Source organism: Triturus cristatus, chromosome 9 (assembly GCF_964204655.1).
Source record: "Triturus cristatus chromosome 9, aTriCri1.1, whole genome shotgun sequence".
Classification (NCBI taxonomy): domain Eukaryota; kingdom Metazoa; phylum Chordata; class Amphibia; order Caudata; family Salamandridae; genus Triturus; species Triturus cristatus.
The window spans coordinates 638,883,738-638,902,172 of NC_140592.1; the positions used below are offsets into that span (position 1 = coordinate 638,883,738).

The 18,435-nt window shown below is 50.5% G+C and overlaps 1 protein-coding gene and 1 long non-coding RNA gene across 2 annotated transcripts in view; one reads left to right on the forward strand and one right to left on the reverse strand.

Moving 5' to 3' along the window:
* The window catches only part of MEIOSIN (meiosis initiator), a 2,478,810-nt gene that overhangs the window by 1,041,328 nt on the left and 1,419,047 nt on the right, over positions 1–18,435 (reverse strand). The window lies entirely within an intron of this gene.
* Positions 1–18,435, forward strand: part of LOC146798416 (uncharacterized) — a 60,981-nt gene that overhangs the window by 8,503 nt on the left and 34,043 nt on the right. Inside the window, exon 2 of the long non-coding RNA XR_014968687.1 lies at positions 11,141–11,288. This is a non-coding gene — a long non-coding RNA (uncharacterized LOC146798416). The remainder of the gene's footprint in view (positions 1–11,140; positions 11,289–18,435) is intronic.

The window sequence follows — 18,435 nt, forward strand, 5'->3', positions numbered from 1 at the left end:
CTTCTCGCTGTGACAGACGACATCTTCTCCCTCCTCGACAGAGAAGAGATTGTGGCCCTCATCCTCTTGGACCTCTCCGCAGCCTTCCACACTGTATCTCATCACTACCTAGCCCAAACACTACATGATGCAGAAATCCAGAACAGGTCCCTATACTGGATCCTCTCATTCCCATCTGTCAGTATGAAGCAGGTCAGACTCCCACCCTTCCTCTCGTATCCCACACCGACCATCTACGGAGTTATCCAAGTATCCTCCATCAGCCCCACCCTGTTCAAGATCTACATGGCCCCGCTCGCACCCATCGTCGGATCCCACGGACTCACTATCCAATAAACCCAATATCTCCAAACACAACTTCCAAGAAGTAATGGAAGCTGTCGCCAGGTGGATGAAGAAAAGCTGCCTACAACTCAACGCGGACAAAAGTGAAGTACTCCTCATAAGCCCACACCCAGATGCCTGTAATGACTCCTTGTGGCCCCCACCTTCTGGAACCCTCCCTCCCCCACCACCACACACGGAACCTCTGAATCATCCTGGACTTAAAACCGCCAAATAAACGCCTTGTCCTCCTGTTTCCACACCAACCGTTCCCTACGAAAGACCTTCAACTGGATTCCTTTTGAGCACAAGAAAACTGTCATCCACGCCCTCCTCAGCAGCTGTCTGGACTACGGCAATGCACTCTACGCTGAGATCAACAAGAATCTTACCCCAAACAAAACGTCCAGAACGCCTGCACTAGACTACTACTCAACCTACTTCGCCACATCACCCAACACCTGCGGACACTACATTGGCTCCCCGTTGAGTATAGAATCCCCTTAAAGCTTCGCCCACAAAGCCCTCCAAAACACCAGACCTACCTATCTTGTTTTACGCACCCTAAAGATCCCTCCGGTCAGCCCAGCTCTCCCTTGCTATGGTGCCGCTCATCAAGAAGACTAGAACAGGAGGCAGTTCCTTCTCCTTCCATGTGGCCAGGGTATGAAACATCCTCCCACCTCACCTCCAACAGACGCCAACACTCTCCAAGTTCACGCAGGACCTCAAGACCTGTCTCTTTGACTCAGTGAACATCCGGGACCTGCACGTGCCCCCTGCCCCTCCCGAGCGCCTTGAGACCCTTCGGGTGAATAGTTGCGCTTTACCATCCTTGATTGATTGATGGCCCTCTACTCCAGAAGGTTGATGTGGGGCTGGGACTTCGACAGAGGCCACTGATTCACCCCCCCCCCCCACCTTTCACAGATTGCCCCCGTCAAACCAGAAGCAACGCATTGGTCACTGTCCGCTCTGGGTAGGGAAGGCTCTACTGCTGACTCAATCACAGTTCAGTAAGAATCACTGAAGATCTTTCGCAGTGTCTTCCAAAATATCAATTTAGTCTGAGATGTCCCCTTGATATTAAGCCCACTGAGACTTCCGATCCCGCTCCAGAGCCCACATTTGCCACTTGATGTGCTGGAGGCTATCAGTTCCGCAGCCTTAGAGTTGGCCTTAGTCCAGTACCACAGTGTTACATTGAAGGATGCTACTTTGATGTTCAAACATGTATGTAAATATGAGTATTAAAACATGCGGCCTAAACCTGTATATTATTTTTAGCTTTGTACATCAGGCTTTCCATCCTCCTGTTAAACATTGAGGGATTCTGCTTTGTGAGGTTTGAGTGTGGCAGGCATAAGCCATGTGGAGCAGGTGAAGTCTCTTCAAAATTCACATAACCGCACTTCTTGTTGCTTTGTTTTCCATGGAAAATAATTTCGTGTTTGTTGGTATTCCTCTCTGCATTTCTTTAAAATGCGGGAGATTTTCACCTTATTCTTAGATTTTCTCCTACATGTTGTACATTAACTGTTGCACCTTATGTGTTTGAGCATGACGGTTCAGAATCCACATGCAGCAGATGATTGATCTTCAAAATTCCTCCAACTTTATTTTTTAAACATGGGTATTTTCAACTTTTTACATTAGATTTTCGCTTGCCCATTCCACATGAAGAGTTTTTTAGATTTTTCTCTTGCCTGTTTTATATTGGGTTGCTGCTTTGTATCTGCACATCTTCGCCCACAGACACAGGCCAGCACGGCCGCGTAGGCCGTTGCTGCCGATTTCGATTCACCACTGAGGCTACGCGGAGTGACCTCTGCCTCGGGTCCAGAGAGGGCCCTGTAAGACCCGGGACACTTTTCTTGTCATCTTGCTAGGGCTGTGGTGCGTCCATCCCTGTTCCTCTCCAGGTCTCTTCTCCCCTCTAGGAGTTATTCTGAGCTCTAAGAGCAGCCACCTTCTCACGGTTCTGCTCCTGCTGCCTCATACCGCATATCCTCATTATGCCTCGCTCTTTGCCTGTTTGCTATACTGCTGTTACCTCCCAAGTGTGCCGCGTTCTCTCGTGCCTGATTATTAGATATCCTAGTATTCCGTGCTCTCCCTACTGACCTGACGGTAATACTGTTTACCCCTTCATTGTGCTTTGGCCTCTCCACTCCTTATTGTTAGACTGTGTTTGTTAAAAATCTGGTACATTGTCTCCCCTCATTATTTCTCTCTCTCACCCCTCTCTCTCTCTTCCCCCTCCCTCCCTCGTCACCAACTCTACCTGTAGGAGAGTAGGATCTGCTTCTTATAGTTACCCCCACTTTTTGCTGATGTTTCACTGTTTTTTCACTTATGCTGGGGTCCTGATTGGCAGGATCCCAGTCAGACTATCTGATTTCCCTCTAAATTGATTCCATGTACTTTAGGTACACTCCAGATTTGATACTGGGGTACCCTTATGAGTCCCTAGTATACGGTACACTATGTACCAAGGGCATAGGTACCCCAGAGGTCTACCAGGGTCTGCAGCATATATTATGCCACCCCTGAGCAGCCTTCCAAAATGACACCACAGGTCTGCTACTGCAGCCTGAGTAAGGTGGTGCATTCACCCCTTACTGTGGTATAGGTTACCTATATAAATTTTGATCACACACATATAAACCTATAAGTCTTAACAATCCTGAAGGCAGGGTGCTTTGTTTTCATGTGAGAGGGTGCCCATGCATGAGCAGATCCCCTCTACAGCCTTCGGAATCTAATCCCCAGGGTTGTATGTGATGCAGCCAGACCATATACTATTAAATGCATTATAACCTCGCGGTAAATGCTAACTTTGGAATGGCTGCACAGAAACATGTTGTGTTTGGTGCCAAACACTTTGGAATCATACCTCCCTGCCAGTAACTGGCGTGGGAGGTATGATTCCACCCTACTAGAGGGAGAAACATGACTACACTGGTACCAGCTTAACAGACCCCGGGCACCACAAAATGGATGCTGCAGACACAAGTCTGCCCTCCTGCTGCTGGACGAAACTCTGTACAAAAGGGGGTGGTGATGGACGGAGCATCAGAACCAATCAAACACTCACACCCAGTCAACAGATCTGGGTTTGATCCATCACCGTTCTTTAGCCCACTCTGCCACCCCAGTTCAGACATGGCCATATGCAAATCTGTCAGACCCTGTGCCTCATGGGAACAGTCCAGCCCGAACTGCCAAGCCATGCCTTCCTTGGCCAGGAAACAAACTTCCTAGGACCGGTTTCTGGCATTCCAGCCGTCTTCAGCCAGGCTTGCTTGAATCCAGTGGCAAAGTGAGCAAGGGACTCACGTCTGACCATACCCTGCCAACTTATGGCGAACAAAGCGGTACAAAAGGGGGTGGTGATGGACGGAGCATCAGAACCAATCAAACACTCACACCCAGTCAACAGATCTGGGTTTGATCCATCACCGTTCTTTAGCCCACTCTGCCACCCCAGTTCAGACATGGCTATATGCAAATCAGTCTGACCCTGTGCCTCATGGGAACAGTCCAGCCCGAACTGCCAAGCCATGCCTTCCCTGGACCGGAAACAAACTTCCTAGGACCGGTTTCTGGCATTTCAGCCGTCTTCAGCCAGGCTTGCTTGAATCCAGTGGCAAAGTGAGCAAGGGACTCACGTCTGAGCATACCCTGCCAACTTATGGCGAACAAAGCGGTACAAAAGGGGGTGGTGATGGACGGAGCATCAGAACCAATCAAACACTCACACCCAGTCAACAGATCTGGGTTTGATCCATCACCGTTCTTTAGCCCACTCTGCCACCCCAGTTCAGACATGGCCATATGCAAATCAGTCTGACCCTGTGCCTCATGGGAACAGTCCAGCCCGAACTGCCAAGCCATGCCTTCCCTGGACCGGAAACAAACTTCCTAGGACCGGTTTCTGGCATTTCAGCCGTCTTCAGCCAGGCTTGCTTGAATCCAGTGGCAAAGTGAGCAAGGGACTCACGTCTGAGCATACCCTGCCAACTTATGGCGAACAAAGCGGTACAAAAGGGGGTGGTGATGGACGGAGCATCAGAACCAATCAAACACTCACACCCAGTCAACAGATCTGGGTTTGATCCATCGCCGTTCTTTAGCCCACTCTGCCACCCCAGTTCAGACATGGCCATATGCAAATCAGTCTGACCCTGTGCCTCATGGGAACAGTCCAGCCCGAACTGCCAAGCCATGCCTTCCCTGGACCGGAAACAAACTTCCTAGGACCGGTTTCTGGCATTTCAGCCGTCTTCAGCCAGGCTTGCTTGAATCCAGTGGCAAATTGAGCAATGGACTCACGTCTGAGCATACCCTGCCAACTTATGGCGAACAAAGCGGTACAGAAGGGGGTGGTGATGGACGAAACTCTGGCAGGGGAAGGCCTGACGATCGGTTTCCTGTCACAGGGAGGTGTGACCACCTCCCAGACAGGCTTTATTGTATTGGGGCTGGGTGGGGGCACTCCAAGAGTGCTTTGATGTCTGCACTGGGGCACGTTTGGTGCCCCTGTGCATAGTCCAGTTCAAACCGGTCCCAGGGGCTACCAGCCCCTGCTCTAGCGCAAAACTGGACACATGAAATGGGTGTAGCCACCCCTCTTTCCTGACCCTCCCATAGGTGGGTCCACAGAGTGTACAATCCCTTCCTTGGGTATAAAGTAGGAACTCCTGGCTACAGGACTTTAGATATTCCTGGAAGAAACTCTGACACTGAATCCTGGATCTTCGACGATCTACAAGACTAGATAACTGTAGAATCTCCCTTGAAGTAAAGGAGTTACTCCCCTGCTTGTCAGGCACCAAAAAGACGCATCTGTTCGGAGTCCTCAGGAGCTTCGGAGATGCCAACAGAAGACTGTTGCCACACAGGAGGTGGGTTTCCAAGCGTCCATGAGGCTTACATGATTCCTCAGCAAACCTGAGACCCGTAGCCCTTGTGGGGACCGTGCAACCCGAACCCCTGGACACTGTGACCATTTCCAGCTGCACACTCTTCCCGGCATTCCCCGAGGCTGTGCTTTGGGCTACTTGTAGTCTAGACCCCGAGCAGCGATTGCACTGAAGATCACTGGCCTACACTCTCCGAGTGTTCCGTGGGCTGTGTTCCGTGGGCTGGTTCCAAGTGTTTTCTCTCAACACCCCTTTCTAGATCTCTTGTCCGTTGACTTGTGGGTCATTGAGAAGGGCAACTTTACTTTTAGCAGGCTTTCCTGGTTGCTCCACAAGTTCCCTGACTCTCCATTGCTTGGGGAGTCCCCTGGACCTCGCTGGTCCCCACCGAAGCCTTTGTTCTCTCACCGCGTGGGTTGCCACTGCCAAGGCTTGTTGGTTCCAATCCGGTAACTGAGACCCCATCACTGGACATCCTTTGTGGGACAGCTCGCCTGCGGATCCTTGTCGTCGTCGACTTCTCCTGGTCCTCGTGGCAGCAGAGTCCCACTTCACCTGTCTTCAACTGAAGCACACGACATCGGTGGGCATTCGCCTATCTTGCCCCTGGTCACTGGCTATTGACCCAGACTCTGTCCCCTCTGCTTTCAGGTTCTTCCCATCTCGGATCCAATCTTGGATCTCCTCGGACACTTCTCCTCTTCACGGCAGCAGCACTTTACATCATCTCGCCATTGAAAACAAGGACGACTTCCGACACCATTTCTCACCCATGCACCCGGCTTCCCTGGGTTAGTTAACACGAGTACTCCGGTGCTCCCGTGGGTGTTGACATTAGAACCTTCTATGTCCAAAAGGGTTTGTTCCTAGTCCTCCTCTAAGTGTCCTTAAACTCTAATTTCTCAACCGCAACTTTGTCATAGCATTGTACGGGGCTCGCACCTGTGTTTAGACACTGCACCAGTCCCCTTTGGGTCTCCTGTGTCACTACCTTGGGTGGTCTTCCACCCCCCCCCCCCCCCGGGGCCTGTAGTATATTGTGCTTATTTACTGTGTTGTATTGATTGCAACATATGTGCTTTGACCTCTAATCTCATAAAGAGATTAGTAGGGAGTGTTCAGAAATAAATACATATATATATATATATTTGCTCCTCTGTCGGGGTAGATTTGGAAAAGGTTTGAACGGCTTGGTTCCGGCGTGGAGGTACGCACCACCAGCAAGTGTGCCAAATTTGCCTGACCTTTAACCATTTTTGTTGCGTGCGAGAGTGTAAGGGTGGACTGGCGCTACCGAAGACTGTCTCCGGTATAGATCCAAACATCCTTGAAAATGGGTTGAACACGGAGCACAAGTATGAGCTGAAATTAACAAATGTTAATAATTTTCCAACAACGATGAACCGCCCACTGGAGGGTATGGACTAAAAACTGTTCAAAGAACCACAAGTTCCAGGATGCCTTTCGAACTGTGATCGCGCCCCCTAGAGGGCTATAAAAATAAATTTAGGCAATCATTGTGCATTTGAGCAGTGCCGTGTGTGCTTGGTCTACCTTTGAGAAAGGTCTTTGTAAGACCGAAACGCGTCCGGATTGCCAAAATTATTAAAAAGTTAAAAGCCAACTGTGCGAGTGCGCCTCCTTTGCTCCTCTGCCGGGGGAGATTTGGAATATATATATATATATATATATATATATATATATATATAATCACACACACCTGGTGTAGATCTCCTTTTATTTGGTTATTTAATAGATTATAGACTGGTAAAACAAGCTGCTTTACATTCCTTCAAAATTTAGCTTGAAGGCTGCTCACCATAGCTACCACTAGGATAGCTTTCAATAAAGGTTGTCTTTAACCTATCATCAATAAGGGTTGTTTGGACTGGTGCAAGGTGCCCACTAGAACTAGTGGACAGCATATACAGGCCAACTTCTCACACTATCCACATAGCCGGACACACGCCTGACCCCATTTTCACGTCCAGAGACCTGGTCAGGTTCAACCACATCTCGCAGCTCACCTGGGCCAACCACTACAGCATCCACTCCACCATCTCAAGACTTACCAACACTGGCACCATGCTCCCCAATTCCATGCGCAGAAACTTGAAAAATATAGCAGAACAGTGGAACAATACTCTCAACTCTCACCTCCCACAATAAGCTGTGAAAAACTTCATAGAATCCATCGACATAATTACCACTGCCAAGCAAGCCAGATCCAGATAACTTGTCAGAAGAGCTAGCTGGTTAATCGCTGAGCTGAAATCCACCACATGCAACTGTTGGCAAGTAGAAAGAAGTGGCGCATCAGCAATGAGATGGGGAGTCGCACCACCTTCAAGACAGCTCTAAACCAGTACCACCCCCTCCTGATAGAAAAAAAGAACGCTCTAGCTGACCGCATAGAGGCCAGTACAAAACGAAGCAAGGAGCTCTTCGACATCGTGAATGAGTTCTCTAACTCCCCAGCCACCAAGAACGACACCACCCCCTCCATAGAAATGTGACACCCTGACTAACTACTTCCATGACCAGATCAGTCAACAATGAAAACTTCAAAAGCCTAACCCCCAGCTGCCAACATAATCAGCCTGCTCACACCCACAAACAGAAACCCCCAACACCTGCTCACCAATTGGGACCTTCACAATTCAAGCCACAATCTCCCTTATGAACTCTATGTAAAAAGGTTTACCCACAGACCACTGTCACCACCCCGCCTTCATTCTCAGGAGCAAGACTATTGGCGACAAGCTCAAAGTCCTGAACACCTTCGTTCCCTCAGCATTCTTTCCTGAAGACTGGAGACACGCTTAAGTGCAGCCCCTCCAGAATAAACCATCTGTTGATCCAGGAGAACTGAAGGTCTACCGGCCCATCTCCCTGCACCCGTTTCAAGCAAAGGATCTCAAAGACAATCAACCAGCTACTCGCCAAACACCTAGAACACAACAGTCTCCTGGACTTCTCTGAATCTGGATGCCGAATCAAACACAGCAGAGACAGCCCTCATTGAAGCCACCAACGACATCGGGGCCTTCATTCTCTTGGGCGTATCAGCTGTCTTCAACCCAGTCACCCTTCACATCTTGATCAACAGACTTCACCACATCAGAATACAGTGAGACGCTCTTAAATGAATCACCTCTCACAGAAGAACTCAGAGAATCCTTCTCGCACCAGTCACCTCTGAGCCGGAGAAGATATGCAGCATCCCACTTGGATCGTCATCAGCCCCACTCTCTTCAACATGCACATGACCCTCCCCCCGTTCCCCCCCCCCCCCGGCAAACACACAGTCAGATCGCCCAGACTCCACATCATCTCCTGTGCCATTGACACCCAGATCATCTTCACACTGTCCGAAGACCCCTCCCCCCACAGAGACAACTTCCACAGATGTATGAGAAACGCAGCTGATTGGATTAATGGCAGCTCTCCCAAGCTCGGCACGCATAAGACTGAAGTCTTCATCTTTGTGGCCAACACCTCACCATGAAACAATGCATGGTGGCGTGCTTAACTTGGCCCATGCCCCGCCCCGACAGACCATGCCCGCAACCTCTGCGTCATCTTGAACAGCCATCCATCTATGAAGAAACAGGTAAACGCAGTCTCATCCACCTGCTTCCACACCCTACGCAGCTTGGCAAGGTCTTCAGTAGGCTCACATTTAACACCAGAAGGACCGTCATGCAGGCCCTTGTCACCAGTAGTCGGGAACACACTCTACAAATGAGTCACCGCACATCTTCTGAAGAGACTATAGACAATACAAAACTCAGCGGCAAGACTCTTCCTCATCTCGCAGACAGACCAGCATTACACTCAACATCAAGAAACTACACTGGCTCCTGTTTCGGAAGAGATTCCGGTTCTAGATGCTGATCTACTCGTACAAAGTCCTGCACAACGAAGGACCAGTATACATCAACAAAAGCATAACCTTCCACTAACAGACCAGACACCTGCGATCGGCTTCCCTCTTCTTCGCAGACAAGCCCTCTGATGCCCCGTGGTCAATAGTCGAGGACGCTCCTCACACCTGGTGGCAAAAGCTTGGAATGACCTTCCCCTGCACCTTCTGGCCGTTCCGGCAATTCAGAAAATGGCTCAAGTCCTGGCTGTTAAAATGAAAAGAGCACCACAAAGCAGTTCAGCAACTCCAGTGCCATGAGACCCTCACAGGTGAGATGCCTTGCTTTATAAATCCTTGATTGATTAAGAGGTCCTAGACGGTCCCCTCAATTGCTCTTTGGCACCTGGATAAGTGTAGGGAACTGCAGAAGCCTGAATCCTGCTCTGTACCTACTCAGAGCCTTGCACAGCAGCAATGACTCTCTGTGGTCCACCTCTTGGATGCCTTTTCAGGCTGCTCGAGTCATGCGGGCCGGTTGGGGTGTGCCTATACCCTCCCAAGGTGAATTTGGCTATGCTGTTGGAGAGGGGCGTGACTAGCTCCCACAGCCGAAGCTGGCCCAAAGACAAATGGACCAGTACATTGAACCTACTGTAGATACCCGGTGGACCGCAGAGCACCTCCCCATTAATAACAATAAACAGACATGCCCATCATTCTCAAAGCAATTCAAGGCGCCTGGTATCAGTAGAGACAAAATTGAATGAGGTCTAGGTGGATGTCACCCTCCTGTGCCAATATACTCACTAAATAGCAGACCGGTTGACTGAGGCTGAAGCCGGGGTCTCAACGGTTGAGGATGAAGTGACAATCCTTAAACTCCAGGCCTCCAAGTTGCACTCCACAATAGATATACTGGAAGAACGAGCACAGGGTGCTGAAAACCAATGCCTGAGGAAGAGCCTGTGGCTCGTTGGGTTCCCAGAAGGAGTTGAGACCTCAGTGACAGACTGCTTTCTGGAGCAATGGTTCCATTCTTGTGTCCCATTTGATAAGCTGTCTCTTAGTTTCGTGGAGGAGAGGGCGCAGCGGGTCATGGCTAAATGTCTTCCCCCCCCAAGGATTTTCTCATCCCATGATGGGCCACATCTTCAACCACCACTGTCGGTATGTCATCTTCCAGGATGCTCAAATCACCAATATCTGCGCTTCACCACCAAGCCCATGTTCTTCCCAGACTACACCTGGGCAGCCCAGCAATGCAGATGCTTTCTTTAGGACGTTAAACAAACTTGTGGCCCTTCAGATCCAATATATGCTCCCACTCTCGGTCCATCTGAAAGCTATTTTCAACCCGTCCACCTATTTCTTTGAAATTCACTAACAAGCATGGAAGTGAGCGATGGAGCAATGGGTACTCTGGACCACCAGAGTTGGGGAGGCAGCAAACTCTAGGACAGCTGGGTCCCCCGTGAGCTCTCTCAGGTACCCCTGGGGAATGAGAACCCACTCAATGAGAGACAGACCGAACAAGCACAGGTGACTATGGTTATTGAACCCATCTCCTGCTGGGAGTCCACCAGGAGCTCTGGACCCAAAGGCGTCGCTCTCAGGCACCCCCACTCTCTTTCAGACTAAGATAGCGATCATGAGCCAATCAATTGAACCCTGGCAGGTGGAAAGGTGCAGAATGACCCGGTCATGGATAGCCAACCATTGCTGCAGACGCTGTGAACTATTCTATTGCTATGTTGCTTAAAAATGTTTTGGATGTGGGGTGGAGGGAGTGTTTTCCTGTGTTCTTTTGTTTTATTGTATGAATTAGAAATTGTTGTCGGCCAGTGTGATCCTTCAATTGAGCAACAGGGAGCCTCCGATGGATCCTGACCCACCCTACTAGTTTCTTTATGTTGAAATATTGGGCGACAGATACGTTATAGTTGTAAGTATGTGCTGGAGGTGGGGCTGTTGGGTGGGATGGGTTAGTGTTCTGTTTTCCTTTTATTCTTGTTTTCTTTTGCAGGCATTTAAATCAAATTTCGTCCACTGCGGGCACTCTCATACAAAATGCTCTACGGCTCCACTAAGTCTATCCCCCTTTGGACCAGGAGGCCTCTCATGAGGAGAGGGGCCAGTTCACCACTTTCCAGTACAGCCCCCAAATGGCTAAGGTAATTTCCTGGAATGTAAACCATGTCCTCAGTTTATAAAAGATCGGCAGTACTTTGGAATATAAAGCGGTTTAGCAACAATGTGGTCCTGCTTTAAGAAACGCATCTTTTAGGTTCCCACTGTCCCTTCGCATCATGTTTGGCTATGACTGAGTTTTTCCTGTTGGCTTCTTAAGAGGTTCACGAGGGGTCGTGATCCTGCTGCATATGTCCTTCCTAGTTGAGGTGTCCTCCTCATACATTGACCCGCAGGGGAGGTACATAGGGATGGAGGGCCCTCTAGAGACTAGACACCAGTACTTCATATCGGCCTACGTTCTCCAACAGAGGTTGCACTGGACACTACAGGCTCTCCAGGACCTTGTGGTGCCTCCCAACCCCCTGGCCTATTTGATTGGGGGTGTGGGTTATTTTTAATGCCGTCCCAGACCACAGTCTTGATATTTTCGAGGCCCTTTGCCCAGGCTGAATTGCGCGATCATCACAACTTACATTGTAGGCCAACTCAATTGGCCTATGCGATGCTTGGAGATTATCTAACCCCTCACAAGGGCTGGACACTTGCGTGTCAGCAGCGCATAAACTGGGTCAAAGACCTTGAGACCCTCATTGTTGAAGCATCTGTGTTCTACAAATCATGATTGATTTAATCCGTCTGACTTGGCTCCCAGCCAGTGACCTCCCTTGTATTACAATGCAAAAAGATCCTGACCTGAGTCATCTCGGAACACACACCCCTCTTTAAAATGGAAACCCTTTTATGCACCTTATGACCTATGTAGCGCATCAACGCCTGGCATCTAGTAGACCAAGACTGTATTGACTTTATATAGCACTAAAGATCTTCTTTAAGCTCAGCTGTAATACTGTGGCCTCTGCTGGAACCCCTATGGGCGTCCAGTAAACCCACCCTGTGGGGGTCTGACCAAGGGATATGTAGAGGGAAAGAAGACACGCCAACTGGTACAGGTAATGGATTTAGGAGCCCATATCCTCTCCTTGGAGTGGTGGACCTGTGGCTGCACCTCGGCGACATTGAGCGACAGCTGCAAGTCCACCACTCTAGATAGAGGATCTGGACTGCCCACCCTGAAACAGATCTTCCTAGAGGGAGTGTGGGAGAGGGTTGGCCCAGCTGGTCTACGAGCATAGATACAAATCTAGCAAGCTCTTATTTTGGCTGGCAGCTTATGCTGCCTCGACTAGAACTGTACCGGCCATTTGCAATTTTCATGGAACCCTTCATGAAAGCATGCCCGAGGTTGCTCATGTAATCGCAGTGTAAAAAAGACTTCTATGGTGCAATCCCTGTACCCCCACAGGAGTCTGCATTCCCACTGCTAAAGGAGATTTCCCATGCACTCGATTCCCTGCCTTTTATAGCCAAAAAACTTGACCAAAAGATCACAACTGAGGAGATAAACATGGCAATTTCAGCTCTCAATTTGGGAAAGACCCCTGGCACAGACTAGTTCAGCATGGAATTCCTTAAAAGTTACCCGACCCGTTCACTCCATCACCTACTGGCCCTCTAAACTGAGGGGGCAGAGCATTGATCATTCACCCCAAGACCTGGCACTGCCATTATTGTGGTGATTTCTAAGGACAACCAAGCCGCAGAAGATTGCTCCTCGTATATGCCTATCTCTCTCAAAAACGCAGACATCACATTTTTTCGAATGTCCTAGTGACTACATTGTCAGACACTGAGTTACCTAGTCTACCCAGACCAAATGTTGGTTCATGCCTGGCAGGAGCACCCGCTGTTGCATACGGAGGGTACAACTCACCCTGCCCCAGGCGTGCCGATTGAGCAGCCCCCCCTACCGAATTGAATTTGAAACGGCCTTTGACACTGTTTTGTGGACCTTCTTGGAAGCTGTGCTGAAGCACGCAGTTTTTTTAACTTACTACTTTGGGCTCATCAGCCTGCCATACAATGTCCCTGCATCCAAGTCCAGGTAAACTGAGTCCTATACCCGCCCTTCCCAGTAGTCAGAGGCTCCAAACAGGTCTGTTCTCTGTCTCCATTTCTTGGCTTAGTAATTGAACTCTTGGCACGTCTTATCAGATGCGACTCCCAAATTCTGGATGGCTTTAAGAGGAGGATCCTGAAGAGCGCACAGCTCTGTATGTGGATAACATCCCATTACTTCTGGTTTACATGCAGTCTTTCGGCCCCAGACACCTCCACCTATATGGTGAAGCCTCTGGTCTGCAGATAAACATGAACAAGTCACTGTTGGTACCAGTTGAAGACACAGGAGGAAATTCCTGGTGCCCTGCGATCCCGATATGCTTACTCCTTCAAATAGTTTGATGTATGTATATTCTACACCTCCCAGCCCTGGCTTGGACTCTTAATTTTCAGCCCCTTTACTAAAACCTTGACTAGGGACCTGTAGAAATGGGGCATCCTGCCTTTAAGCGCTATGGGGCGGGTAGCTTTATTTAAGCAGATGTGCCTCCCGCTTTTTGTATGTCATTGTGAACTTCCATCACACAATCCTTCGAGGACAGCCCTGTTGTGCCTTTTGGAGGAAGTTGGTTGACTGAGACTGGAGAGAACCTTTATCGGCATGGCCATAGAGAGGGTTGGCCTAGCTGGTCTACGAGCATAGATACAAATCTAGCAAGCTCTTATTTTGGCTGGCAGCTTATGCTGCCTCGACTAGAACTGTACCGGCCGGATGAACGCCTCCTCAGCGCCCGACATTGTCACAGACATTGTCACAGCCATCCCGGACGGATACAAGATCTCCCGGAGAGATCGCGTCAACCAGATTGGAGGAGGCATCGCCATCGTACACAAGAACACCATCTGCATCACGACCAACTCCGACGACACCTTCACCGCTGCCGAACACCTCCACTTCCAGATACACTCCGACCTCAAGACGACCCTCAGAGGCACCCTCATCTACAGACCCCCGGGACCACGCGCACAATTCAGCGAAGACATCGCAGACTTCATCAGCCCGCACGCCCTCCCCTCCGGTGACTACATCCTCCTAGGGGACCTCAACTTCCACCTGGAGAACAACGACTGCAACACCACCACCCTGCTGGACAACCTCGCCTCTCGGACTCAAGCAACTGGTGAACAGCCCCACCCACTACGCCGGCCACACGCTTGACCCCGTCTTCTCATCCAGCAAACACATCTCCTTCAGCCACTCTACCGGACTTCATTGGACTGACCACAGCTGCTTCATAAAAACCACGACCCACCACCACCTGCAACGGGTTCCTCGCCGAAGCTGGAGCAAGATCGCCGCCGAGCAGCTGACCACCTCCCTCAGCCGGAACCCTCCCGCCAGCACAACGGACCCTAACGAAGCAGCCAGCAACCTCACACAGTGGCTGACCGCCTGCGCCGACGACCTCGCACCACTGAAGAACCCTCCCAGCTGACCCGGCAGCAAGAAAGCCCCCTGGTTCACCGACGAACTCAAGGACTCAAAGAAGAACTGCCGCACCCTCGAGAAAGCCTGGCGCCACGACCAGACCAGACAACGTGACCGCCCTCAAGCACGCCACCCGCAGGCACCACCAGCTGACAGCTTACAAGGAAAGACTGGACAACAACGCCCACAACAGCAAGGAACTATTCAGCATCATCAAAGAGCTCTCCAACCCCAGCGCCGGAAACAACGACATCACTCCCTCACAAGACCTCTGCGACTCACTCGCCTCGTTCTTCCACCGCAAGATCGCCAACATACACAACAGCTTCGGCACACCAAACACGCACCCAACCAACGCCCCCCACCACCACCCTCTGCGCCTGGACACCGGTCAGCACCGAAGACCCCACCCGCGCGATGAACACCATCCACTCCGGATCACCTGCCGACCCCTGCCCCCACCACATCTTCAACAAGGCCGACTCCATCATCGCACCCCAACTACGGGACATCATCAACACCTCCTTCCACACCGCCACCTTCCCGGAGAGCTGGAAGCATGCCGAGCTCAGCGCCCTCCTGAAGAAACCAACAGCGGACCCACCGACCTCAAGAACTTCCGCCCCATCTCGCTCCTCCCTTTTCCGGCCAAAGTCAAAGTCATCGAGAAGACCCTCAACAGACAGCTCGCCGCCTTCCTGGAGACTAACGGATCCCTCGACCCCTCGCAGTCTGGTTTTCGAGCTAACCACAGCACCGAGACCGCACTGATCGCAGCCACCGATGACATTAGATCCCTGCTCGACAACGGGGACACAGCGGCTCTCATCCTCCTGGACCTCCCTGCAGCATTCGACACTGTCTGCCACCGCACCCTAGTACAGCGCCTCAGCAACATCGGGATCCAAGAGAAGGCACTGGATTGGATCATCTCGTTCCTCGCCGGAAGAACTCAGAGTCCGCCTCCCCCCATTCAGATCCGAGGCCACCAAAGTCATCTGCGGCGTACCACAAGGATCATCCCTCAGCCCAACCCTCTTCAATGTCTACATGAGCCCCCTCGCAGCCATCACACGCCAACACAACCTCAACATCATCTCCTATGCCGACGACACCCAGCTGATCCTCCCCCTCACCAACGACCCCGCCACTGCCAGAACCAGCCTCCAGGAGGGGATGAAAGACGTCACCGAATGGATGAAGAACAGCGGCCTGAAACTGAACTCAGACAAGACGGAAGTCCTCATCCTGGGATCATCACCCTCCGCCTGGGACGACTCCTGGTGGCCCCCCGCCCTGGGCGCCACTCCCAAGCCTACGGACCACGCACGCAACCTGGGCTTCATCCTGGACTCCTCCCTCTCGATGACCAGACAAGTCAACGCCGTCTCATCATGCTTCAACAACCTACACATGATCCCTAAGATCTTCCGATGGATCCCCAACGAAACCAGGAAGACGGTCACCCAGGCACTCGTCAGCAGCCGACTGGACTACGAGAACACCCTCTACGCCGGTACCACAGCTAAGCTTCAGAAAAGACTCCAATGCATCCAGAACGCCTCCGCACGACTCATCCTGGACATCCCCCGACACAGCCACATCTCCGGCCACCTGAGAGACCTGCACTGGCTCCCCGTCAGCAAGAGGATCATGTTCAGACTCCTCACCCACGCACACAAGGCTCTCCACGACCTGGGCCCCAAGTATCTCAACAACCGCCTGACCTTCTACACACCCACACGCCAGCTTCGGTCGACCAGCCTTGCCCTTTCTGCCGTACCACGCATCCGCAGAGCCACCACCGGAGGAAGATCCTTCTCCTACCTGGCAGCCAAGACCTGGAACTCACTCCCCATCCAACTTCGGCTGACCAAGGACCATCTCTCCTTCAGGAAGCAACTCGAGACCTGGCTTTTCGAGCAGTAACGGACCCCTCTCCCCCAGCGCCTTGAGACCCTACGGGTGAGTAGCGCGCTATACAAATGATTGATTGATTGATTGTTGAAAAAGAAAGATATCGCCCGTAACTGGAAGTCGCTGGAACCATGCCTCATTCGAGGGGTAGAGGGGGGGTGGACTGGTGTGCCAGCCATGAGAAGCCGATTTACAAGGCCCTGTTTTGCCAACGAAATTATAAGATGTGGAGCGGGTGTTGGATAAATCATGGCCTGAATGGGTAATGATGTTGATGATAATGTATTTACTATGTCTATATCTCCAATGCATTTTTTTTTAGTCTTGTAGAATTTTGTGGAAAATGACGAAATCTGAGAACTTGTGTATCAAAAAAAGAATGATGCTTTAAATTCCCACAGTTTCCTGGATAAGGACAATTTGTCCTAGTTACGGCAGTGCTAAAGTTAAAGTAGCTGCCACCCATGGGCTGTGCACCACAAAGTTTTATCTTGTCCGCACCACAGGAGACCTAGCAGCAGGCCCAGAAACATTTGGTAGTCTGGCTTATAAATCTACAGCGGCTGGTGCTGGAAAAGAATACCCGCCTATTTGCAACCATCTCTGGACTTGGATCTTCACGCTGCTCTTCAGAGTTGACAGTAAGTTCCTTTAGTTTCTGACAAAGATTTTGAGTGCGTCAGTGTTTACAAAGTTTATTGAGCAGATGCACTTATTGTGTGAATGTCGACCCACGCTGGTGTTCAAGATCTCCTCTTGCAAATCTCAGGTGTCTTTCACACACTCAAGACGACGTCCCAATTCTGGTCACATCACTGCCTAGGGTGACATTCTGGTCTTCTCCAGCAGCAGTGTACCAATGGCGATGGCCCTTGAATCCCCATGAGCCTTTCCTGGTATACAGAGGTTGTGTTACTCGCCTAAGGAGGCAAGCTTCTTGGGGTCACAGCTATAGCCCTATTATTTCAACATCGCTGAACCAGGATAACTGTCCCTAAGTTCCTGTTGCTCACTCTTGTGCAGTGGTTGTCTCTCACATTTATGGCAGCCCGATAGTCTCTAATGTATTGTTAAAACGCGATGGCCCTAAAGTTTCAGTCCCCCCTTTTCTAATTCAGGGGTCATGTCTCGCATGCAGACAGGTAGTCTGATCGGTGCAGTGGTCCGGATGCACCCTAACCTTTCATTCTGCCTCTCAGATTCTTGCACCATGACTTCTAGATCTTGCTACTGACTAGCTCTGTCCTGAACCTCAGAGTTCACTGGTCTTGGGTTAGGTAGAAGGTTGTGCACTAGGTGAGAATTCTTGATCCTCTTGGGTGATGTTTCCTCAGCAAGCATGGGAGATTGGACGACCCTCTGGGTCACAATCCTGGTTGCAACAAGCTGAACTCTTGAGTTCTTACATGCTGATGATCAGCTACATTTGACCAAGTCTTCGTCTCAAGCCTCCTATTTAAACATTTTCCATATACACTGTTAGATTTTGTCTCTCTGCTTTTTATGTTCGTGTAACGGGTCGCCTATTTGCAAATGCCCACATCTTATGACACTGTAAGTCATCTATCACTAAAGAACAGTCTTCAAATTTGGGAACTCCCAACACAGGCCACCTTGATTTTTTCATCAGTGATATGTGGTTTTAAAGGTTACCCGTGACATTGGTCCCACTCGTTGTGATTCCCTTATCAGTCCTATAGTCTTCGACAGATGTGCTCAGGCCTCCTTTGACCAGTGATTCCTTACGAATGAAAGAGTTACCTTTTGAAATGCAGGGCAGACCCTTGCTCTCACTTCACCCTGTGTTTTCCCTTCCAGTGTGA